This window comes from Trichechus manatus, unplaced genomic scaffold (assembly GCF_000243295.1).
Source record: "Trichechus manatus latirostris isolate Lorelei unplaced genomic scaffold, TriManLat1.0 scaffold00155, whole genome shotgun sequence".
In the NCBI taxonomy this organism is placed as follows: Eukaryota; Metazoa; Chordata; class Mammalia; order Sirenia; family Trichechidae; genus Trichechus; species Trichechus manatus.
Genome location: NW_004444091.1, coordinates 1,285,886 through 1,310,745, shown reverse-complemented (window position 1 = coordinate 1,310,745; position 24,860 = coordinate 1,285,886). Strand labels below are relative to the sequence as shown.

General features: G+C 38.6%; 1 protein-coding gene across 7 annotated transcripts in view; it reads left to right on the top strand.

Moving 5' to 3' along the window:
- WAPL (WAPL cohesin release factor) overlaps positions 1 to 24,860 on the top strand; it is a 94,857-nt gene that overhangs the window by 5,346 nt on the left and 64,651 nt on the right. The window lies entirely within an intron of this gene.

Below are 24,860 nucleotides of genomic sequence, written 5' to 3'. Positions count from 1 at the left end.
AAAGATTGTTACATTTTTTGTGTGAACTTTTTCATGGGTTTTTACAATAGAGGTCTCATACAATATTTGTCCTTTAGTGATTGACTTATTTCACTCAGCATAATGTCCTCCAAAAACTGGTTTTATTTTTTAAATGTTGGTAAATCTGGACTCTAGTGTTCATAAAACAGTTTATTTTATTAGTTATACTCCTACTCACTACTCTAAAGGGTCTGAGACTTAAATGATAAACGTACAATTAATTAAACAGCTGAAGAGCTAAAAAGGAAGGTGCAAGGAAGAGAGAGAGCCTGCTATCAGCAATAGGGCAAAGACGGTCACTGTAGTGGCAAACCTTAGTTCTCAACTTCTTGACAGTCACAGTGTAGCATTATGGAAGTTTATATAGATCTTATATTTTGAAAGAAAGTAAATAAACTTTCCTGGTGCTGAATTCTTAAGAAGAAATTTGTCCTTTGGGAGCTTAATATAAGGTGCATCAAGCTGCACAATGGACTGTGCGTTGCATAATTTTACTAAAAATGCTGAACATTTCTCACTTTTTTAACGTCTCACCCTTGGATGAGAGGATAAGCCAGCTGTTATTGTCATTCCCTTGATCTTCTGGGTTAATTCTGATTTGGCTGTCCTTACTGCTTTGTCCACATTTCTCTCGAAGCATTCATCGTGCATAAGCTAATGATAAATCTTCATTAAAAAACAGTATAAAAAGTGTTCCCAAGTTAGCTCCTAAAAATGTATTAATACCCATAGAATTACCCTGCTAAAATTGCTTTTAACTAATTTCTTAATTTTTTTCCCTAAGTTTTATTTATTTTGTTGTTGTTGAGAATATACACAGCAAAACATACACACGTACATACATTCTTCAAATTGTACAACCGTTCTCACCCTCGTTTTCTGAGTTGTTCCTTCATTAACATAAACTCACTGCCCCTTAAGAATCCTCAGTAATCTTTTGAGTTGCTGTTGTCAATTTGATTCTATGTAATTCTTACAAGAGCATAATAAGGCAGACCTTTTTATTTTGATTTATTATTTATCCATTTATTTTTGTTGTGCTTTGGATGAAGGTTTACAGAGCAAATTAGTTTCTCATTAAACAATATACGTATTGTTTTGTGATATTGGTTGCCAACCCTGTGATGTGTCAACACTCTTCCCCTTCTGGACCTTGGGTTCCCCATTTATATTCGTCCAGCTTTCCTGTCCCCTCTTGCCTTCTTGTCGTTGCCCCTAGGCCGGTAGTTTCAGGGATTCATCCACCCTCCGTGGCTCCAGAAAGTCTAGAGTTGACAGGAATTTGAAATTTCTTTTCTGCATTCTCCTCCTTTTGATCAGAATTTGTCTGTGGAATCTTTGATCAAAATGTTCAGTAATGGTAGCTGGGCACTATCCAGTTCTTCCGGTCTAATGGCAGAGGAGGCAGTTGTTCATGGAGGCAATTAACTGCACATTCCATATCCTCCTCCTACTCCTGACTCTCTTTCCTCTGTTGCTGCCGGTGAGTAGAGACCAATTTTTGTGCCTTGGATGGCCGCTTGTAAGCTTTTAAGACCCCGGATGTTATGCAACGAACCTAGAGGGTAGAACAGAAGCTCTGAACACGTTATTAGGCCAATTATCTGGAATATCCCATGAAACTATGACCCTAAACCTCCAAACCAAGGGACCAAATCCCGTGAGGTGTGTTGGTTGTACATAAGCAGCCTCAGCCACTACTTTTTTTATTTTTTTTTGGTCATTGCCAGTTTTGCCAATTAAACTTTTTATACGTGTACAACTTGTTGACATCGATTACAATAATCGGCTATGCAACCCTGCCCTTAATGTGATTTTTCCATCACCATTACCCTCCTTTTTTCCCCCTCCCTCCCGTCCCTGGTAAACACTAATAAACTTTACTCTCTATACATTTGCCTTTTTTGGTCTTTTTATATAAGCGAGGTCTTACAATATTTGTCCTTGAGTGATTGACTTACTTCACTCAGCATAATGTCTTCAAGCTCCATCCATACTGTAGCATGCATGTATCAAGGCTTCATTTCTTCTGCTGGCTGAGTAGTAGTCCATTGTGTATATGTACCATATTTTGTTTATCCGTTCATCTGTTGATGGGCATTTAGGTTGTTTCCACCTTTTGGTTATTGTGAATAGCGCTGCAGTGAATATTGGTGTACAAGTTACTGAATCTCTGCCTCCAAGTCTTTGGGGTATATACCTAGGAGTGGAATTGCTGGGTCATGTGGTAGTTGCAGGAGCCCTGGTGGCATAGTGGTTAAGGTTCAGCTGCTAACCGAGAGGTCGGCAGTTCGAATCCACCAGGCACTCCTTGGAAACCTTATGGGACAGTTCTGCTCTGTGCTGTAGGGTCGCTATGAGTTGGAACCCACTCCGACAGCACCTAACAACAATAACAACATGGTAGTTCTATTTTCAGGTTTTTGAGGAACTGCCACACTGTTTTACACAACAGTTGTACCATTTTGCATTCCCACCAGCAATGGATAAGGGTTCCGGTTTCCCCATATTCTCCTGACATTCCTTATTTTCTTTTTTTGACTTAGCCGCCCTAGTGAGAGTGAAATGGTATCTCATTGTGGTTTTGATTTGCATCTCTCTGATGTTTAATGATGCTTAGCATCTTTTTATGTGGCCAGTTAAATGTCCTCTTTGGTGAAATGTCTGTTGAAGTCCTTTGCCCATTTTATGATTGGATTACTTGTCTTTTTGTTGTTAAGTTGTTGAAATGTTATATATTATATTTTAGTTATTAGATTCTTAGTGAATCTGTGGTTTCCAAAGATAATCCTCCCAGTTAGCTTATCTTTTCACTTTTTTGGTGATGTCTTTTGATCAACAAAAGTTTTTAATTTTTATGAGATCCCATTTATTTTCTCTTTTGTTATTAGATAATTCATTGTTGATAAACTCTTCATTTTATAGAGATACAAAGAGGTTAAGAGACTTGTCTGCTAGTTACTGGAATGAGATTCATTTATGGATTTTTAACATGGTTATTGAGCAGCTACTATGTGTCAACCAAATGCTATTCCACTTCATCTAGTGTTCTTACTGTCACATATTGCTGTGCCTCAATAGTTAATAGTGTTGGGCAGGTAGGCTGGAGGAAGATGAGGCGGGGCAAGCGGTGAGAGTGGTCAAGGAAGCAAGACACAGGCTCTGGTGGCACAGGGTATTAATAGAGATGAATGCTTAGCTAAAGGGGTTCCAGGAACTTAGAAGTTAAATATTCATAGGCAGCAATTACTTACATAGGTTTACTAATGATGTCTTTATTTATGTCTCGCCTTCTTGCCATTTGAACTGTAACGGGAACTGGAAACAGTTTCCTGTACAAATGTGATATTAGCCTCCCAGTCTAATATATGTAGCTAAATAGTAGTTCTCAAGCTGATACTGTGAACTGACTGTGGGAACCCAAAATGTATACTAAAATACAGATAAATAGATGTTCAGGAACATCACCCTTAGTTGGAAGGGAATGGTATAGCCCTATGAATATTTCTTTTGTTTTCCTCCTCTCCCTTGACCGCTTAGTGCAGCAAGCCTGGCAGCCCCCTGTAGGGTAAGGAAGGAACTTTGAGGGAATACTTTTAATTCTCAGGTGGTCTTATCCTATACCTAACAAGTACAGATTAGCTGTTCTTATAAACTGTTTATAAGTTGGTTATAGTTCTGGAAATGCTTGTATACTTTATGACTTTTCCTTTCTTTGTCCCTCCCTCTAAAATTTGGCATTTCACTGTGTCTGGACTCCTGTATAACAAATGTCAGTGTGTCATTGGCTTTACTGTCACTCAGAAAGCCTTTTGATTTTAGTTGAAGTTTTGAAAATCAAACAGGTTTTTTTTTCTTATTGTGCTTTAAGTGAAAGTTTACAATTCAAGTTAGTTTCTCATACAAAAATTTATACACACATTGTTATGTGACCCTAGTTGCTCTCCCTATACTGTGACAGCACACTCCTTTCCACCCGGGATTTCCCGTGTCCATTCAGCCAGCTCCTGACCCTCTCTGCCTTCTCATCTCACTGCCCGTTTAGTCTTGTGTATCTACTTGTGCTAATAAGCACACTCTTCATGAGTATCATTTTATGTCTTAATAGTCTAATCTAATCTATGTCTGAAGAGTTGGCCTCGGGAATGGTTTCAGTTCTTAGCTAACAGAGAATCCGGGGGCCATGTCTTCTGGGGTCCCTCCAGTCTCAGTCAAATTATTAAGTCTGGTCTTTTTACTGGAATTTGAGTTCTGCTCCCCACTTTTCTCCTGCTCCATCAGGGACTCTCTTTTGTGTTCCCTGTCAGGGAGGTTATAGAAAATCAAACAAAATTTTGATAAGGGGATTCTATAAATCCAAAGTGCTTCCTAACCATTTTTGAACTAGGGACCGTTTTTGAGAGTAATAAAAATTTTGGACCCTTTCTCTAGAGAAGAATGCTTGTGCACCTACCTAGATCTCAGAAATCTTTTGCGGGTCATGTTCAGGCATTTTATCCAAGAACCTATGGTAAATTTTTGTCAACAAGCTGTTCAGAATATACAGGTTTAAGTTCCATAGTATCTTTCTAATTGAGTGTTTCTGCTCATTCAGACCATTTTTTTGCTGTAGAATCATATAGAAAAGGGCTTATCCAAGCTCAGACTTTTACTATATTATTTCTTCTGGTATTAAGTTTTAAAGTGTATCTCTTTCATAGAGAAAGGAAAACATGTGTTTAATTTTTAGGCACCGTTAAAACATTTTGTTGTAAATAACCTTATAACGCATACTTTTTTTTTTTTTTTTAAAACTGTGGCTCATTTGAAGGGGCAACTCAGGGTGAAGTCATGATAAAACATGTAATGGTTGTCATTTTCCATTCAGAAGCATGATGGGTAGAGAACCAGGAATTTAAATTCCAAACTGATAATTGCAGGGAAGGATTGAGTTGCTTAAATATCTTAACCTTTAGTTATTTAAAAACTAAAAACTTTATTGTGGAAATTGTAGCCATGCAAACATAAAATAGTAAAAGAGCCTCCGGTAAAAAAAACAAACAAAACATTGCCTTCGAATCAGTTCTGCCTCGTAGTCACCCTGTAGGACAGAGTAGAACTGCCCCATAGTTCTTCATAGTTTCCAAGGGCATAATCTTTATGGAAACAGACTGGCATATCTTTCTTTTCGCCGAGCAGCTAGTGGGTTTGAACCTCAGACCTTTTGGTTAGCAGCCAGGCACTTAAAACTGCTGTGCCACAGGGCTCCTAAAAGAACACTCAGGTACCCATTATCTAGCTTTAACTGTTGGTAATGTATGGCTAATCTTGTTTTCTCTACCTCTGGTTCTCTACTCGCTTGATTATTTTAAAGCAAATTCAGGATTTTTTACTTCATTTGCTGCAAATACTTCGGTATCTAATCGTTTAATTTTAAAAACAAACAAACAATTCTGATTGCTGCATCCATAGAGATGATCATGTGGTTCTTTTCCTTCGTTCTGTTGATGTGGTGTATTATGTTGGTTGATTTTCTAATGTTGAACCTTCTCTTTATTACTGGAATAAATTCCACTTGGTCATGGTGTATGACTCTCTTAATATGCTGTTGAATTCTGTTTGCTGGTATCTTACATCTATATTCATAAGGGATATTGGCCTGTAATTTTGTTTTCTTGTGGTGTCTTTGTCTGGTTTTGGTATCAGGGTTATGTTTGCTTTATAGAATTACAGAGTATTCTTTCCTTCTCTGTCTTTTGGAAAAGTTTAAACAGGATTGGTGTCAATTCTTTTCTGAATGTTTGGTAGAATTCCCCAGTGAAGCCATCTGGTCTAGGACTTTTTTTTTGTTGGGAGGTTTGTTATTACTGATTAAATCTCTTCACTTGTTTTGGGCCCGTTGAGACTTTCTATTTCCTCTTGAGTTAGTTCGGGTAGGTTGTGTGCTTTTAAGAATTTGGCCATTTCATTTAGGTTACCCAGTCTGTTGTCATATACAATTGTTCAGAATATTCTGTCGTAATTCCCTTTAATTTCTTTCCGGTTGGTCATAATGTCCTCCTTTTATTTCTTATTTTGGTTATTTGTGTCATTTCTCTTTTTGTCAGTCTAGCTAAAGGTTTATCAATTTTATTGATCTTTTCCAAGAACAAACTTCTGGTTTTGTTGATGCTGTTTTTCCGTTTTATTTATTTCTGCTCTGATCTTTGTTATTCTGGTAGGTTTAGGCTTAGTTTGCTCTTCTAGTTCCTCAAGTTGTCTGTTAGGCTGTTTAATTTGAGATCTTTTTTTGTATGTAGACATTTATTGCTATAAGTTTCCCTATGATTATTGCCTTTGCTGCATCCCGTAAGTTTTGGTATGTTGCGCTTTTATTTTCATTTGACTAAGAGATTTGTGATTTTTCTTTTGATTTCTTCTTTGACTCATTGGTAGTTTAATAGTGTGTTGTTTAATTTTCACATATTGGTGTATTTTCCTTTTTTTTTTTTGTTACTGATTTATGTCTTCACTCCATTGTGGTCAGAGAAAATACTTTGTGGGTATGAGTTCCATCTTTTTAAATGTATCAAGACTTGCTTTGTGACCTAAAATGTGGTCTGTCCTGGATAATGATCCGTGTGCACTGGAGTAGAATGGATACTTTGCTGTTTTTGGGTGAAGTGTTGGTATATGTCTGTTAAGTCTAGTTGGTTTATAGTGTTATTCAGATCCTCTGTTCCTTGTTGCTCTTCTCTCTAGATGTTCTGTAATGAAAGTGCTGTATTGAAGTCTCCCAGCTATTATTGTAGTGCTATCTATTTCTTCCTTCAATTCTATCAGTGTTCGCTTTATATATTTAGGTGCTCTGATGGGTGCATATATAGTTACGATCGTTAAATCTTCTTCATGAATTGACCCTTTTGTCACTATATAACATCCATCTTTATCTCTACCAGTAAATCTTGTCTTAAAATCTGTTTTGTGTGATAGTAAGATTGCCACCCCAACTCTCTTTTGGTTATTATTTGCATGGAGTATTTTTTCCATTCTTTCACTAAGAACCTATTTATGTCCTAGGGTCTAAGGTGTGTCTTATCTAGCACTGCTATAACAGAAATACCACAAGTGATAGCTTTAACAAACAAATTTATTCTCTCACAGTCTAGGAGGCTAGAAGGCTGAATTCATGGCCCTAATTATATCTTTTTAGAAAGCCAGGGGAAGGCTTTCTCTCTCTGTCGGCTCTTGGGGAAGGTCTTGGCATCATTTTTCCCCTGGTCCAAAGGATGATCTCTGCCCCTGGATCTTCTTTCTTGATGGTAGGAGGTCCCGCTCCTGTTTGCTCACTTTTCTTTTTTATATCTCAAAAGAGATTGACTCAAGATACAATCTAATCCAGTAGATTGAGTCCTGCCTCAATCACATAACTGCATCTTATCCTGCCTCGATAACGTCATAGAGGGTAGGATTTACAACACATGGGATAGTTAAAGTAGATCACAAAATGGAGTACAACCACACAGTACGGGGACTCATGGCCTAGCCAAGTTGACAAACATTTTTGGGGGACACAGTTCAGTCTATAACATTGTGTCTCTTGTAAACAGTGTATAGTTGTATCACGTTCTTTAATCCATTCTGCTGCTCTCTGTGTTTTGATTGGAGCATTTAGCTCATTTACATTCACTGTGATTACCGATAAGAAGTGAGTGAGTTCTGCCATTTTGTTATTGGGTTTTTGTGTGTCATAAGCCTTCTTTGTCTTATTGTTTATTACTTCTTGCTGTTGTGTTTTCTTTATTGTAAGCCATTTTGCTTCCCTTTCCTTTTGCGTATGTTTTTAAGATATTGTCTTGGTGGTTACCATTAATATTACATGTAACACGTAACAGCTTGTGTTTATAACATTCTAGAGTATGTTGGTACCAATTTAATTTCAATAACATACAAGAATTCTATACCATTACTATTTCTCACTCCCCACCCCACCCCCGTTTTGTTATCACTAATTATGTCTTTGTATTTCAAGTGCCATGTCACATAATTTTATCCTTGCTTTTTATACGTTTGTCATTAAAAAGCATGAGGGACAAAACAATTAGAATTCTCAAGCATGGGTACCTTATTTCTATGCTTGTACTTGTTCATGCAGTTCTCTTTATTAGGGATCTTTCTTTTTATGTATGGCTTTGAATTATTTTCCAGCATCTGTTCCTTCCATCTGTTGAACTCTTTATTAGTAGTTTTTATAGGGCATCCTGGTAGATGTGAACTCTCTCAGCTTCTACTTGTATGGGAATGTTTTAATTTTACCCTTGTTCTTGAAGGACAGTTTTGCTGGGTATAGTATTCTTGGCTGACAGTTTTTTTTTCTTCCCCTTTCAGCCTTCCAAATATATCATTCCATTGTCTTCTGGTCTCCAGTGTTTCTGAGGAGAGATTGGAATTTAATATTACTTGGGATTATTTGTATGTGGCCGTTTTTTCTCTTATTGCTTTCAGGATTTTCTTACAGTGAGTTTTTGAGAGCATGACTGTGAAGTGTCTTGGTTTAGATCTCTTTGAGTTTATCCTGCTTGGGGTTCTTTGAGCTTCTTGGATTTGTAGATTCATCTCTTTTGTCAGATTTGGGAAATTTTTTGTCATTATTTCTTCACATATTCTTTCTGTCCTTTTCTCTCATTTCATTCTTGACTTCATGATGTGTATATTAGGTCTCTTGATGTTGTCCCATAATTCCATTAAACCATACTCAGTCTTCTTGAGCCTCTGTACTTACTGCTCTTCAGCCTCTGTAATTTTGAATATCTTACCGTCTTTGGTTATGAGCTCAGGCTGCTAACCGAAAGATTGACAGTTTGAATCTACTGGCTGCTCCTTGGAGACCCTCTGGGGCAGTTCTAGTCTGTCCTATAGGGTCACTGTGAGTTGGAATCGACTCAGCAGCAACGGGTTTGGTTTTGGTTTTGGTTTTATCCTCTTTTGCTGATTTCTCTGCCTGATTAAGTCTGTTGTTAAATTCCTCCATTCTGTTTTCATTTCAGTTATTGCCCCTTTCATTTGTAATAGTTCTGTTTGGTTTCTTTTTATCCTTTTTTAGATCCCCATTTTGTTCTCGCATTGCATTCCTTATTTCTTTTAGCTTTGTGTTTTCCCTTAACTCTCTTTATATTGAACATTGCTGCGTTATATTTTTCTGTTCTTTTTATTGTTCAGTCTTGCGTAGATGTGCTTTAAACTCCCTTTGTCATGTTCACTTGAATCAGCCATTGTTTCTCTTTATGTGTCTTGTTATTTTTTGCTGGGACATTGGAATTTTTGAGGGTGTTAATTTTCTCAGTTTTACCCAGTATTTGGTGTTTTTACTTGCACTACCTTCTGCTAAAAATTGTTAGGCAGGCAGAGTTTACAGCTTCCTTTCCCTTTCTGGTTTAATTAGGATTTGAAAGTTCCAGATCTCAGTTTTTGAACTTTCAGCGTCTCCCAGACACACCAGCGAACATGCTGTGGTCAAGCTGACCACGAGCAGGTACCGCCACTCAGGCGAGTTATCATGCACTGATCAGTCTCCCCACCAGGAGTTTCAGTCCTCTCTATCTGGTTATTACTCCCTTCACTGTCTCTGCAACCTGGTTTTCAGTCAAAAACCCGCACCCAGTGAGGGTTAAGTGTTAGCCTCCAGTTTTGCCAAAGGTTTCTTTTCCTATTCTGTGGGGGTTGATTATATCTGAGCTGGCATTCAGGGGAAGCAGTGGAAGACTTCTCTCTGTTTCAGGAGGAGGGGCTGGCAGTCCCTAGAAGGACTTCCCAGAGATCTGTCTTGTTGGTTTCAGAGCCCTAGTGGCTCTGTGATGGTTCAGGGGAGCAGTCTCCACTTAGGTGACCCTCCTCTTGGCTCTGCTGTAGGGAACCTTCTGTAGGAGTTTGTATCAGTCCAGCAGCTGACAGTTACTGGGGAAGAGGGGTGCGCTCTGAATGGACTCCCAGGGATGTCTACCCTGTTGCTATCGGAGTCCCCCTGGTAGTTTAATGTCTGTGAGTTTAGCCTCCATTCAAGATGCCTATTTGTTAGCACACAGCAGCCTCAGTTAGTAGTCCTTAACACTGACTGGCACAGGGAATAGATGACCTGAACTGAACCCCAGGGAGGTCTGTCCTGTTGGTGTTCAAGACCTGAGTTATGGTGTATGCAGGGAGGCAGGTAGAATGCTGTGTGTGGGTACATAACCAGGAGTGGAATTGTTGGCTTGTACAGTAGTTCATATTTAACTTTTTGAGGAACCACCAAACTGTTTTCCACAGCGGCGGCACCATTTTACATTGCCACCAGTGGTGCACAGGGGTTCTCCACATCCTGGACAACACTAGTTATTTTCTGATTTTCTGGTAATAGTCATCGTAATGGGTGTGAAGAAGGAGCCCTGGTGGTGTAATCATTAAGCACTCAGCTGCAAACTGAAAGGTTGGCGGTTTGAACCCACTTGGTGGCTCTGTGGGAGAAAGACCTGGAGATCTGCTCCTGTAAAGATTTCAGCCTAGGAAAGGGCAGTTCTGTGTCCTAAAGGGTCACTGTGAGTCGGAATCGACTTGACGGCACACAGCAACAGTGGGTGTGAAGTTGTGTCTTATTGTAGTTTTGATATGCATCTTCTCTAAAGACTAATGATGTCGCGCTTGCAAATTTATTTTTCATATTTCGTTTCTTTTTGACTTACATTTTTTGGGCATAGTGAAATTTTACATTTTATGTAGATGATTATTAATTATGGTTTTTGTGTCATACTGAGAAAGAATTGTACCAGTCCAGGGTAATCTACTTAAAAAATTTCTGTATAATGCATATCTGGTTTTGTTTTTCATATTTAAGTCTTTGATTCACCTAGAATATATTTTCATGTTTGATACAGAGAACTTTGTTTTTCCCCAGATATTCTGATACCCTTCATTACCCATCTTTCACGTAGATTTGAAATTCTACACTCAGCATACACTTAATTCTTGTATATATTTTGCTCCTTCTCTTGTCTTTTAAACCAATTTTTAGAAAGTAAGTTCTTAGAGTGTTTGAAAACTTAGTAAAACTGTAGATGCTCTCCCTGAAAAATGTGTGAACTTTTTTTTTAATGCAGTTTCACAAGATTGCAGAACCCATCCATAGATCCCAAATCATACCTTCCTCTCCACTTTTTAAAGAAGTTAGGGTTTTATTTACAAGAATTGACTTCACTCAAGGAAGCCTTAAATCATCCTACCTGTTTATTTTAGCACTCAGTTCTTTATAAAACTGTGCATACTCATGCTGTTGCAAGTACTGATATTGTTAGTGTTTTTATTTTTAAGGGATTGATCTATTTTCTTACAACATTAAGAATCCTTAAAGGAATAACGAGTTAAAGTTGCTCTTTGTTTTTCAGATAAGTAAAATGAGGCTTATAGAAGTTATATGCCTTGCCAGTTTTTCACACATCTAGTTATTGGCTTAGCTATAGTTCAACCCTGTGCCTCTAAAACTCTTAAATTCCATATAGTCTTCAATATGCTGAATTTCCTCCCTTAAATGCTACTTAATATATGGAAGATTTAGCATCAGTCTAGTGATGCTAAAAATTAAAATACAAAGGCATTTACAGGCATACCTTGGAGATACTGCAGGTTTGGTTCCAGACCACTGCAATAAAGTGAATTATCGCAGTAAAGTGAGTCATGCAGATTTGTTGGTTTTCCAGTGCATATCAAAGTTATGTTGACCTGGTGGCATAGTGGTTAAGAGCTACGGCTGCTAACCAAAAGGTGGGCAGTTAGAATCCACCAGGTGCTCCTTGGAAACTATGGGGCAGTTCTAATCTGTCCTCTAGAATCACTGTGAGTTGGAATTGACTCGACGGCAACAGGTTTGGTTTTTGGTTTGGTTTGGTAGTCCGTTAAGTGTGCAATAACATTATGTCTAAAAAAACAGTATGTGTATCTTAATTAAAAGATACTTTATTGCTAAAAAATGCTGACTGTCCTCAGAGCCTTGAGAGAGTAGTAATCTTTTTACTGGTGTAGGGTCTTGCCTTGATGTTTAAGGCTGCTTATTAATCAGATGGGTGGTTGCTGAAGGTTTGGGGTAGCTGTGGCAGTTTTTTGGGTTTTTTTTATTTTTTAAATTGTGCTTTAAGTGAAAGTTTACAGTTCAGCTTAGTTTCTCATACGAAAATTTATACACACATTGTTACGTGATCCGAGTTCCTCTCCCTGTAATGCGCACTACCCCTTTCCACCCTGGATGTCCCATGTCCATTCAGCCAGCTCCTGTCCGTTTTTGTATTCCCATCTCACCTCCAGATGGGAGCTGCCCACTTAGTCTCATGTGTCTACTTGAGCTAAGAAGCACTGTCTTTACGAGCATCATTTTATGTCTTATAGTCCAGTCTAATCTATGTCTGAAGAGTTGGCTTTGGGAATGGTTTCAGTTCTGGGCTAACAGAGTCCAGAGACCATGTCTTCCGGGGTCCCTCCAGTCTCAGTCAGACCATTAATTAAGTCTGATCTTTTTACTGGAATTTGAGTTCTGCAGCCCACTTTTCTCCTGCTGCATCAGGGACTGTCTGTTGTATTCCCTATCAGGACGATCATTGGTGGTAGCCAGGCACCATCTAGTTCTTCTGGTCTCAGGCTGATGGAGTCTCTGGTTTATGTGGCCTTTTCTGTCTCTTGGGCTAATATTTTCTTTGTGTCTTTGGTGTTCTTCATTCTCCTTTGCTCCAGGTGGGTTGGGACCAATTGATGGTTTTAGATGGCCGCTTGCTAGCTTTTAAGACCCCAGATGCCACTCACCAGAGTGGGATACAGAACATTTTCTTAGTCAATTTTGTTAGGCCGGTTGACTTAGATGTCCCCTGAAACCATGGTCCCCAGACCCTTGCCTCTGCTACTCTGTCCCTCAAAGTGTTTGGTTGTATTCAGGAAACTTCTTAGCTTTTGGTTTAGTCCAGTCATGCTGACTTCACCTGTATTGTGTTTGTCCTTCCCTTCACCTAAGATAATTCTTATCTACTGTTTAGTTAGTGAATACCCCTCTCCCTCCCTCCCCACCCTCATAACCATCAAAGAATGTTTTCTTCTGTGTTTAAACCTTTTCTTGAGTTTTTATAATAGTGGTCTCCTACAATATTTGTCCTTTTGTGACTGACTAATTTCACTCACCATAATGCCTTCCAGATTCATCCATGTTATGAGATGCTTCGGAGATTGATCATTCTTTATCGTTGTGTACTATTCCATTGTGTGAATATACCATAATTTGTTTATCCATTCGTCTGTTGATGGGCACCTAAGTTGTTTCCATCTTTTTGGTATTGGTGAACACTGCTGCAGTGAACATAGGTGTGCATATATGTATTCATGTGACACTCTTATTTCTGTAGGATATATTCCAAGGAGTGGGATTGCTGGATCTGATGGTACTTCTGTTTCTAGCTTTTTAAGGAAGCACCAAATCGATTTCCAAATTGGTTGTACCATTTTACATTCCCATCAACAGTGTATAAGTGTTCCAGTCTCTCCGCAACCTCTCCAGCATTTATTGTTTTGTGTTTTTTGGATTAATACAAGCCTTGTTGGGGTGAGATGGTATCTCATTGTAGTTTTAATTTGCATTTCTCTAATGGCTAATGATCGTGAGCATTTCCTCATGTGTCTGTTAGCCACCTGAATGTCTTCGGTGAAGTGCCTGTTCATATCCTTTGCCCATGGTTTAATTGGATTGTCTTTTTGTTGCTGAGGTTTTGCAGTATCTTGTAGATTTTAGAGATTAGACGCTAATCAGATTTGTTGTAGCCAGATTTTTTTTCCCAGTCTGTACGATGTCTTTTTACTCTTTTGGTGAAGTCTTTTGATGAGCATAAGTGTTTGATTTTTAGGAGCTCCCAGTTATCTAGTTTCTCTTCTTGTGTTTGTGCATTGTTACTTATGGTTTCTATTCTGTTTATGCTATGTATTAGGGCTCCTAGCATTGTCCCTATTTTTTCTTCTATGATCTTTATTGTTTTCGATTTTATATTTAAGTCTTTGATCCATTTTGAGTTGGTTTTTGTGCATAGTGTGAGGTATGGGTCTTGTTTCAGTTTTTTTGCAGATAGATATCCAGTTATGCCAGCATCATTTGTTAAAGAGACTGTCTTTTCTCCAATTAATGGATTTTGGGCCTTTGTCAAATATCAGCTGCTCGTAGGTGGATGAATTTATGTCTGCATTCTTAATTCTGTCCCACTGGTCTCTGTATATGTTGTTGTACCAGTACCACACTGTTTTGACTATCGTGGCAGTATAATAGGTTCTAAAATCAGGTAGTGTGAGGCTTCCCCCTTTTTTGTTCTTCTTCAGTAATGCTTTACTTACCCGGGACCTCTTCCCTTTCCTTATGAATTTGGTGATTTGTTTCTCCATCTCATTAGAAAATGCTGTTGGAATTTGGATCGGGATTGCATTGTATCTGTAGATCACTTTGGGTAGAATTGACATTTTCACAATGTTGAGTGTTCCTATCCATGAGCAAGGTATGTTTTTCTATTTATGCAGGTCTCTTTTGGTTTCTGGCAGTAGTGTCTTGTAGTTTTCATTGTATAGATCTTTTACATCTCTGGTTAGATCTATTCCTAAGTATTTTATCTTCTTGGAGGCTTGTAAATGGTATTGACTTGGTGATTCCTCTTCGAAGTTCTCTTTGTTGGTGTAGAGGAATCCAGTTGATTTTTGGATGTTTATCTTGTATCCCGATACTTTGCTGAAATCTTCTATTAGTTCCAGTAATTTTCACGTGGGTTCTTTGGGGGTTTTCTGTGTATGAGATCATATCATCTGCAAATAGCGATACTTTTACTTCTTCCTTACCAATCTAGATGCCCTTCATTTCTTTTTCTAGTCTAATTGCTCTGGCTAGGCCCTCCAGCACAATGTTGAGTAAGAGTGGTGATAGAGGGCTTCCTTGTCTGGTTCTCATTCTCAAGGGGAATGCTTTCTGACTCTCTCCATTTAGGATGATGTTGGCTGTTGACTTTGTATAAATGCCCTTAATTTATGTTGAGGAATTTCCCTTCTATTCCTATGTTGTTGAGAATTTTATCATGAATGGGTGTTGGACTTTGTCAAGTGCCTTTTCTGCACTGATTGATAAGATCATGTGGTTCTTGTCTTTTGTTTTATTTATGTGATAGATTACATTGATTGTTTTTCTAATGTTGAACCATCGCCGCATACCTGGTATAAATCCCACTTGATCATGGTGAATTATTTTTTTGATACGTTGTTGAATTCTATTGGTTAGAATTTTGTTGAGGACTTTCGTGTCAATGTTCATGAGGGATACTGGTCTGTAATTTTCTTTTTTTGTGGTGTCTTTACCTGGTTTTGGTATCGGGACTGTGCTAACTTCATAGAATGAGTTTGGGAGTATTCTGTCTTTTTCTGTGCTCTGAAATTCCTTTAGTAGTAGTGGTGTTACAACTCTTCTCTGAAAATTTGGTAGAATTCTCCAGTGAAACCATCTGGGCCAGGGCTTTTTTTTTTTTTTTTTTTTTGCTAGGGGTTTTTAAATTACCTTTTCAATTTCTTCTTTTGTTATATAGGTTTATGTAGTTGTTCTGTGTCTGTTTGTGTTAGTTTAGGTAGATAGCATGTTTCTAGAAATTTGTCCATTTCCTCTAGGTTTCAATTTTTCATAATATTCTGTTATGTTAATTTCAGTTGGGTCTGTTGTGATATTGCCCATCTCATTTCTTATTCATGTTATTTGCTTCCTTTCCTGTTTTTCTTTTGTCAGTTTGGCCAGTGGTTGATCGATTTTGTTGATCTTTTTCAAAGAACCAGCTTTTGGTCTTGTTAACTTTTTCAATTGTTTTTCTGTTCTCTATTTCATTTAATTCTGCTCTAATTTTTGTTTGCTTTCTTACATTGCCCGGGGGCTTCTTTTGCTGCTCTCGCTATTTTTTGGAGTTGTAGGGTTAATGTTTTGATTTTGGCCCTTTCTTCTTCTTGGATGTGTGCATTTATTGCTATAAACTGACTCTGAGCACTGCTTTTGCTGTGTCCTAAAGGTTCTGGTAGAATGTGTTTTCATTCTTACTTGATGCTGTGAATTTCTTTATTCCGTCATTAATTTCTTCTATAACCCAGTAGCTTTTGAGCAATTTGTTCTTCAGTTTCCATGTGTTTGATTTTTTTTCCTTGCTTTTTTTGTTATTGATTTTTACTTTTATGGTTTTATGGTCAGGAAAGATGCTTTGTAATATTTCAGTGCTTTGGATTCCGTTAAGGCTAGCTTTATGGCCTAATATGTGGTCTATTCTGGAGAATGGTCCATGTCCATTGGTAAAGAAAGTACACTTGGCTCTATTGTTCTATGTATGTCTGGAGATCAAGTTGGTTGATTGTGGCATTCAGATCTTCTGTGTCTTTATGGAGCTTCTTTCTGGATGTTCTGTCCTTCACCGAAAGTGGTGTGTTGACGTCTCCTACTATTATTGTGGAGCTGTCTCTCTCTTTTTAGTGCTGTTAGAGTTTTGTTTTATGCATTTTGAGCCGTGTTGTTGATGTGTAAATATTTATTTGCTTATGTCCTCCTGGTGTATCGACCCTTTAATCATTGCACAGTGTCCTTCCTTATCCTTTGTGGTGGATTTTACTTTAAAGTCTGTTTTGTCAGAGATTAATATTGCCACTCCTGCTCTTTTTTGAGTGTTGTTTGCTTGATACATTTTTTTCCATGCTGTGAGTTTTAGTTTCTTCTGTCTTTAAGTCTCAGGTGTGTCTCTTGTAGGCAGCATATAGATGGATCATGTTTTTTTAATCCATTCAGCCACTCTCTCTTTATTGGTGCATTTAGTCCACTTACATTCATCGTCATTATTGATAGGTATGAGTTTAGTGCTGTCATTTTGATGTCTTTTTTTTGTGTTGACAGTTTCTTTGTTCCACTTAATTTTCTGTGCTGAGTTGTTTTTCTTTATGTATTTTTTTTCATCTTTTTCATCGTTTTTGATTTTGTATTTGTTGAGTCGTTTTCTTGTTTTTGTTTTTTTCTTGATGTGTAAGATTATTAGTTTCCTTTGTGGTTACCTTAATATTTACCTCTGTTTTTCTAGGTTTAAGCTGGTCTTTTGTTTCTTTATATTGCCTTGACTTCCTTTCCATATGAAAGGTCTATGACTACATTTTTTTCAACTCTCTTTTTTTTGTTTTAATATTGTCATCTTCTACGTATTGACATCTCTGTTTCCCTATTTTCAGTGTTTTAGGTTTGATTTATTTTTGTGACTTCCCTTTCTGGGTTGGTATCTGGTTGCTCTGTCTTGTGTTCTAGTCTTGGGTTGTTCTCTGATGTTACTGATTTTCTAACCAGAGGACTCCCTTTAGTATTTCTTGTAATCTTGGTTTGGTTTTTGCAAATTCCCTAAACTTAGTTTAGTCCAGTTGTGCTGATTTCCCCTGTAGTGTGTGCCGTCCTTCCCTTTACCTAAGATAATTCTTGGAGAGACAGTTCTGCTGGATATATAATTCTTGGCTGGCAATTTTTTTTCTTCAAGGCTTTGTATATGTCATCCCATTGCTTTCTTGCCTGTATGGTTCCTGCTGAGTAGTCTGAGCTTAGTCTTACTGACTCTCCTTTGTAGATGACTTTCATTTATCCCTTGCTGCTCTTTAAATTCTCTGTTTGTCTTTGGTTTTTGGCAAGTTTGATTATGTCTTGGTGACTTTTCTTTTGGGATCTACCTTATGTGGGGTTCAGTGAGCATCTTGGATAGCTGTCTTCTCATCTTTAATGACGTCAAGGAAGTTTTCTGCCAACAAATCTTCAGCTATTCTCTATTTTCTGTTATCCCCCCCTTTCTGGTACTTCAGTCACTCGTAGGTTTTTCCTCTTAATAGAGTCCCACAAAATTCTTATGGTTTCTTCATTTTTTTAAATTCTTTTATCTGATTTTTTTCTTAAATAAGTCCCTGTCAAGTGCTTTATCTTCAGTCTCACTAATTCTGACTTCCATTGCCTCAATTCTGCTCCTGTGATTTTCTGTTGAGTTGTCTAATTCTGAAATTTTATTGTTGATCTTCTGGATTTCTGATTGCTGTCTCTGGATTCTTGCAGCCTGTCAAATTTGTCATTATGCTTTTCTATAATCTTCTTAAGTTCCTCCGCCGCTTTGTCTTTGTGTTCCTTGGCTTGTTCTGGGTTTTACAAGATTTCCTTCCTGATCTGTTGAAGAGTTCTGTATATTAATCTTCTATATTCTATCTCTGGTAATTCCAAGAAGTTCTCTTCCTCCCAAAGATTTCTTGATTCTTTGTTTGGGGAACTTGCTGAAGCCATCATGGTCTGCCTCTTTATGTGATTTTATATTGACTGTTGTCTCTGAGCCGCCAATAATGTATTACATTTATTTATTTTATGTTTGCTTACTGTGTCCTAGCTTCTTGTTTTGTTTTGGTTTGGTATGCCCAAATAGGGCGCTCGTGTGAGCTAGTTCGATTATTGGTGCCTTTGAAGCTCTAACGTCCTGTCAGCAGATGGTTAGATCTGTTACTAGGTATGTGAACCCAGGAGTCCATTTACTTTTCTTGTATGGATTCAGCTCATGTGTCCAGGTCATTAGTCACAAAGTGTATGGTGCAGGCTCTCAAGTACAGTCCTGGACTGGCAGGGGTGACTGGAGTAGGCACAGGTATTTGGCTGCAGTAGGGTGTCGCGCGCTTAGCAAGGCAGGGGGCTGACGGCTGCCCCTGAGTGTCTGGGAGGAAAGCATGTCCCTGTTGCCTAGAGTGTGTAGGTTTTGCAGCTGGACTATGAGCACCCAGTGCTGTTGGCTGTAAGGACAGGAAAGCACCACTTATTCTTGGACCCCTGTCGCAGGTGGCTTGGTGGCGTGGGTGGAGCCACCAGTCGTCAGGCCCCTGATGTGAGTAGATGAGGACCCTGCTTAATGGTCGGAGCGGTGTCAAATGTGACAAACCTGCCATTCCACCATATAGCTGATACAGTTGAAGTTAGACTTCAGGTACATACCCTGTTGTATTGTGCTAATGAGAACCTACACTGTTGAAATGGGCCCACACAGGTGTATGCAGGGGTAAAAGGCATTCAGAGTCACTGGACCCCTTACGCCTATGCATAGGCAAAGGAGCTGTGGCTGCCCTGAGTTCCCAGCTTATGGAAGCTTGCAGATTATTTTTCTCTCTGTTTGTTAATTTGTTCCCGCTCCATGGCCAGGAGAGTGGCTCAGGGCACGTGATGGGTCCTAATTCCGGCCCAAGGGATGCGGCAATCGCTGAAGCTAGCCCAGGACCCAGTGCAGAGCGGGGAGGAGGCAGGTAACTGGGAGAGAGGTTCTTCCCAAATGGGGTGTTTTTTGATCCACGTGATGGGTTAGATGCATGTACTTAGCTTTCGTCGATTGAGCACCGCTTTTCACTGGCTCTGAAGGCTTGAGTAGACTCTGCCACTTGGTCTCTCCCAGTGTGTCAAATGCATCCTGAACACCACTTCTTGCCTCACTATGCACACCTGCTGATCCTGCCTTCAGGGTGCCGGTTCCCGCCAGGTCAGGTCTGGCAACGCCTCGCTGCTTCCAAACCATCTCTCCTTCCCTCTGCCACTCAGTCCAATTCTTCAACTTTGCCTTTGATGTTCAGGGCTCCTAGATTGTCCTATACAATCGATTTTTTTTTTTTGGGGGGGGGTCTTTGTTGTAAGAGAGACCACAGGAAGCTTCTGACTACTCTGCCATCTTGGCCCCGCCTCCAACATCGGCAATTTGTAAATATAAGACAACAGTGAGGTTTGCTGCATTGGTTGACTTCCTTTCACGAAAGAGTTCTTTGTACCATGCGATGCTGTTTGATAGCATTTTACCCACGGTAGAACTTCTTTAAAAATTGGAGTCAGCCCTCTCATACCCTGCCATTGCTGTATCAACTAAGTTTATGTGATATTCTAAATCCTTTGTTGTCATTTCAACAGTATTTGCATCATCTTTGCTAGTGCTAGATTCTATCTCAAGAAACCACTTCCTTTGCTCATCCATAAGAAACAACTCCTCATATGTTAAAAGTTTTATCATGAGGTTGCAGCAGTGCAGTAATCTCTTCAGGCTCCACTTCTAATTCTCGTTCTCTTGCTGTTTCCACCACATCTGCAGTTACTTTCTCCAGTGAAGTCTTGAAGCAGAGTCATCCATGAGGCTTGGAATCACCTTCTTCCAAACTCCTGTTAGTGTTGGTATTTTTATCTCCTTCCATGAATCACTAATGTTCTTAATGGCATCTAGAATGATGAATCCTTTTAGAAGGTTTTCAGTTTACTTTGCCCAGATCCGTCAGAAGAATCACTATCTATGGCAGCTACGTCCTTACAAAATGTATTTCTTAAATAATAAGACTTGAAAGTTGAAATTACTCCTTGATCCATAGGCTGCAGCATGGATGTTATATTAGCAGGCATGAAAACAACATTAATCTCCTTGTACATCTCCTTCAGAGCTCTTGGGTGACCAGGTGCATTATCAGTGAGCAGTAATATTTTGAAAGGAATCTTTTTTTCTGAGCAGTAGCTCTCAACAGTGGGCTTAAGATATTCAGTAAACCATGTTGTAAATAGATGTACTGTCATGCAGGCTTTGTTGGTTTATTTATAGAGCACAGGCAGAGTAGATTTAGCATAATTCTTAAGGGCCCTAGGATTTTTGGTATGGTAGATGAACATTGGTTTCAGTTTAAAGTCACCAGCTGCGTTAGCCCCCAAAAAGAGAATCAGTCTGTCCTTTGAAACTTTGAAGCCAGGCATTGACTTCTCTCTAGCTGTGGAAGTCCTAGATGGCGTCTTCTTCCAATATCTAAGGCTGTTTCGTCTACGTTGAAAATCTGTTATTTAGTATAGCCAGCTTCATCAATTATCTTAGCAAGATATTCTGGATAACTTGCTGCAGCTTCTACATCAGCACTTGCTGCTTTCACCTTGCGCTGCTGTGTTATGGAGATGGCTTCTTTCCTGAAACCTCATGAACTGACCTCTGCTAGTGTTAAACTTGTCTTCTGCAACTTCCTCACCTCTCTCAGCCCTCATAGAATTGAAGAGAGTTAGGGCCTTGCTCTGGATTAGGCTTTGGCTTAAGGGAATGTTGTGGCTGGTTTGATTTTTCTATCCGGACCACTAAAACTTTCTTCATATTGGCTGTTTCGATTTCTTATCTTTCATGTGTTCGCTGGAGTAGCACTTTTAATTTCCTTCAAGAACTTTTCCTTTGCATTCACAGCTTGGCTAACTGTTTGGCACAAGAGGCCTAGCTTTCAGCCTGTCTCGGCTTTTTCAACATGCCTTCTTCACTAAACTTAATCATCTCTAGCTTTTGATTTAAAGTGAGACATGCAAATCTTCCTGTCACTTGAATACTTAGAGGTCACTGTAGGGTTATTAATTGCCCTAATTTCAATATTGTATCTCAGGGAATAGGGAGGCCTAAAGAGAGGGGGAGAGACAGGGAACAGCTTGTTGGTGGAGCAGTCAGCCATCTTATGTGGGCACAGTTTGTGGCACCCAGAAACAATTGCAGGAGTAACATCAAAGATCACTGATCACAGATGACCATAACAGATACAGTAATAATGAAAAAGTTTGAAATATTGCAGGAATTACCAAAATGTGACACAGAGACATGAAGTGAGCACATGCTGTTGGAAAAATGGCACCAATAGACTTCCTTGGCGCAGGGTTGCCACAAACCTTGAATTTGTTTGAAAAAAAGAAAAAAATCCTGCAAAGCACAGTAAAGTGAAGCACAATAAAATGAGGCGTGCCTAATTACAAATGGTGCTGGGCTAAGTCTTGCACTAAGATCTGTAGATCCAGCCTTCACCCTTTAGCTTGAGGAAGAACATTAGGCTCTAGAATGTGGTTTTGGATTCCTTGCATAAAGCTGGTGTACACAAGACTTAAGGTATTGATGAGCTTATAGGTTAGATTCAGCTAAGAAAAGTCTTACAGGTTACTAAAAATATGTTCTGTATTTTGGTGAAGTTGTAATAGTTTTGATAATTTGCATTTGTATGATGCTGTATAACCTGCAAAGTATCTTTAAGTATATTATCATCTTTTATCTGTTCAGTGTACTTTAATAGTAGTTGACTTGTAGTGTTGTTTATGCTACATAGTTGAATAAATGGATCGATTATGTTTGCTAATGATAAAATTCCTTTAGTGAGAATACTTCTTTCTATGTTGTTAGGTGCTGTTGAGTCAGTTCCGATTCATAGCCACTCCATATATAACAGAAGGAAACACTGCCCAGTCCTGCACCATCCTCACAGTTGTTGCTGTTTGAGCCCGCTGTTGCAAGCACTGTGTCATCCCATCTCATTGAGGGTCTTCCTGTGATATTCTTTATTACTGTTTCTGTTTGAAACAAATTTACAAGATAAGCTCACAACAATGTTAGATACTTACTTATCATATGAAAGGCAGCTATTGATATGAACAGTAACTCGTATTATCCTTTTAGGCTGAAACACAAGCACAACATAATACACTCTCAGATTTTAGGGAAAATGGGGTCAATTAAGTAAAACTTGAAGTAATTTTTTAAACATGAGTAATAAAGTTTATTACTTAAGGGTATATAGAGTCACTGTGAGTCAGAATTGACTTGGTTTTGTTTTGGAATAAAGTTAATTGTCATACTCTTGGGTTTTTTTTGATCAGGAGGATGTTTAATATATAAAACAATTGCAAGCAGCCTAATTGAATTTTGTTATATGAAGACAGTGGAATGCTATACAACTGTAAGATATGATGTAGTATATAACATTTAATGGCATCTTACAGACTTTTATGTAGCTAAGCGTACCAAGCATTTACTAAGCATTTCCATAGTCATTTATTTCCAATAATTCCCTCAGATTATGTTGGTGTCTTCGCTGTTGAATAGGTGAGGAAATTGAAGCTGTCAGGAATACTCCCAGAAGTTAGGGATTTTACCTGAGGTCTACAGAGCTACTTAACCCAGGGCAACACATATCTAGGCCCAGCTGCCATTGCTGTTTCCACTTGTTATGAAAGCATTGGTATCTTTTTCTCAGGTTTGGTTTCAGACTTGATTTTGCTTCTGTCCTGTTTAAGGTGTCAAATACCAGAGTCAACTTTTAATCTTAAGCTTTTCAGTATCTTATGGTTAGTGATTAGTACTGCTGAGAGTATGAGAAGTAACAGTTGGGAAATACCTAAAAATAAAACCGATATCCCTTGTTTGGCGCCTGAGTGACACAGTGGTTAAGAGCTCGGCTGTTAACGAAAAGGTTAGCAGTTTGAATCCACCAGCTCCTCCTCAGAAACCCTTTGGGGTAATTCTACTTTGTCCTATATGGTTGCTATGAGTCGGAATCGACTCGATGGCAGCGGTTTTTTTTTTTTTTTTTTAATCCTTGTTTATAAATTACATGCTTTCTCAAGGTAAGTAAATACAGATTTAGCTTAGATTATATTTTAACCTACTGAGTAGCATTAAAGTTGTACAGTGAATCTGTATAAAGCATAACTCTCACCTGTATTTGATTGTTAATTGAGAGTTATATATATTTTTCTTAAATATAGGTACATCTTTTAGTACTTTTATTGCTTGGCATAGGGGTAAACATTTTACCAATGTTTTTCTGCCACTAAGTGCAGGGGTGATTAATCGTAATACTAGCTTAAATCATATTCCCTTCTCTATTCTTATGGACTCTAAAACTATACCAGTGAACCTGTTATATTACTGTTGCATACTGTTACATTAAAATCTATTGGTTTCTTTTATTATTTGAATGAATCTTTTTACTATGCATGCTTTGTAACATACGTTTGGTCATTTAGAAAATAATAATTCATGAATTATGCAAATCTTTCAAATGGTGACATATTTTGTTATAGAGTATCAACAAAATCACATTCGGAAAGATGAAAAAAAGTTTTTGAAGGATAAAAGTTTAAGACAACAAAAATGAATTCCCCGTGTACAAACTGAATAGTCAGTTTAAGGCTTACTGGTGGGTCATATGCATATCCACTGTAGCCATTTAATCTTAGGCACTGGAGCCACTGTTAAAAAAAAAAAGTTCTTTGGAGTTATATATGGCTTTTGGGATTAAGAGAAAGGAAGGCAGAAATAGCTAGAGAAACCTGTGCACGGGGACAGATCCATGCTAGACAAAGCTGGCATGCCTTACGGGAAGCGCTACCCCAGATGAATGCGAACGCTGCCTGAATGTTTGTTTGTTATACTGGTTTAAAAAAAAAAAACCCACAAAAAAACAGTACCATAGAGTCAGTTCCGACTGCTGGTGATCCTGTAGGACAGAGTACAACTGCCCCATAGGGTTTCCAAGGCTGTAAATCTTTACGGGAAGCAGACTGCCCAGTCTTTCTCCTTTGGAGCGGCTGCTAGGTTTGAACTGCCGACCTTTCGATTAGCAGCCAAGCACTTAACTACCGCACCACCAGGGCTCCTTTAGAATGGTTTAGGTTCTTTGGAATAGTTTTTAATTTAGGCCTGTTTATGTGAAAAACCCATGACCCTGAGAAGGTTTGGCTGAGTTATTTACATGTCGTTCTGAATTGATGGAGTTCCTTAGCAGTGCTGAAATTTCTTGGGGGAAGTTTAAGGCAACAACTTGAAGGGACTTGGATGCCTGGGGAAAGGTTGTCACTAGAAGACATGAGAGTTATATGCTGAAATGGTAGAGGGGGGAATGTCAGATATAAGGATTAATTTCGTCACAATTTAAGATTGTTGCAATTATTTCAAGATTAATTGGTTTTATATTATTAGCCATTAGCTGTGTTAGTTAACTTTGATGTTGATTTTGTTCCTGCTTTT